Source organism: Petaurus breviceps, unplaced genomic scaffold (genome assembly GCF_028583685.1).
Source record: "Petaurus breviceps papuanus isolate PSGF00001 unplaced genomic scaffold, PetGlider_PUasm1.0 91023, whole genome shotgun sequence".
Classification (NCBI taxonomy): Eukaryota; Metazoa; Chordata; class Mammalia; order Diprotodontia; family Petauridae; genus Petaurus; species Petaurus breviceps.
In genome coordinates, this window is record NW_027187398.1 from 7,647,260 (window position 1) to 7,648,839 (window position 1,580).

A 1,580-nucleotide genomic window follows, 5' to 3' on the forward strand; every position below is an offset into this window, starting at 1 on the left:
AAGCCATACAGAGCAACAAAAAAAAAGGAATGGATACTTACAAGAAAGTAGGAGAGAGAGGGGGGGGAGAGAGAGGGGGGGGGAGGGAGGGAGAACAAGAACAAGATAGACCATTATCTAACACCATATACCAAAATCAAGTCTAAATGGGTGCATAATCTAGGTATAAAGGCTGATAACTGTAAGCAGTCTGAGAAAGCAAGGAACAGTTTACCTATCAGATTTGTGGAGAGGGGAAGACTTTATGACCAAACAAGAATTAGAGAGCATTATAAAATGCAAAATGGATAATTTTGATTACATTAAATTGCAAAGTTTCTGTATAAACAAAGCCATTGAAACCAAGATTAGGAGGGAAATGGAAAATTAGAAAAGAATTTTTACAACCTATGTCTCTGATAAAGAACTCATTTCTAAAATATACAGACAATTGAGTAAAATCTATAAGAATACAAGTCATTCCCCAATTGATAAATGGTCAAAGGATATGAACAGGCAGTTTTCAGAGGATGAAATTAAAGATATCTATAAGCATATGAAAAAATGCTCTAAATCACTATTGATTAGAGAAATACAAATCAAAACAACTCTGAGGTACCACATCTCACCAGTCAGATTGACTAAGATGACAAAACAGGAAAATGACAAATGCTGGAGAGGATGTGGACAAATTGGAACATTAATGCATTGCTGGTGGAGTTGTGAACTGATCCAACCATTCTGGAAAACAATCTGGAATTATGCCCAAAGGGTTATAAATAATTTCATACCCTTTGACCCAGCAATACCACTTCTAGGGTTGTATCCCAAAGAGATCATAGAAGTGGGAGGAAGACTGATATGTACAAAAATATTTATAGCAGCTCTTTTTGTAGTGGCAAAGAATTGGAAATTAAGGGGATGCTCATCAATTGGGAACAAGTTGTGGTATATGCGTGTAATGGAATACTATTGTGCTATAAGAAATGAGGGGCAGATGGACTTCATATTTACCTGGAGAGGCTTATATGAACTGATTCTGAGTGAGAAGAGTAGAACCAGGAGAAATTTGTACACAATTACAGACACAATGTATGTGTGGTGACCAACTTTGATAGGCTGGACTCTTCTCAGCAATGCAGGATTATAAGTCAACCCAAAAGACTCATGATGGAGAGAGATGTCTACATCCAGAGAAAGAACTGAGGTTGAATCCAGATTGAAGCAAACTACCTGCTCTTTTTCTTTTTCTTGCTTGGTTTTGTTTCTTCTTTCCGATTGTTCATTCCATCTGATACAGTCCTTCTTTATAACCTGACTCATGTCTAATGTGAAAGTATTTGCAGATCCTACACCTGATTGTATGCCGCCATGGGCGGGGGCGGGAGGGGAGGGAGGGAAAGAAAATTTGAAACTCAAGGAATTGTGGAACTGAATCTTGTAAACTAAAAGTAAACAAATGAATTAATAAAGACCAAAAATTTCAAAAAAAAGAACAAGAAGAAGGAGGAGGAGAAGGAAGGAAGGAAGGAGGGAAGGAAAGAAGGAAAGAAGGAAAGAAAGAAAGAAAGAAAGAAAGAAAGAAAGAAAGAAAGAAAGAA

The 1,580-nt window shown here is 37.0% G+C and overlaps 1 protein-coding gene across 3 annotated transcripts in view; it reads right to left on the bottom strand.

The window, feature by feature from the left end:
• The window catches only part of KCNN3 (potassium calcium-activated channel subfamily N member 3), a 306,058-nt gene that overhangs the window by 112,446 nt on the left and 192,032 nt on the right, over positions 1–1,580 (bottom strand). The gene's annotated exons all lie outside the window — the stretch shown is intronic.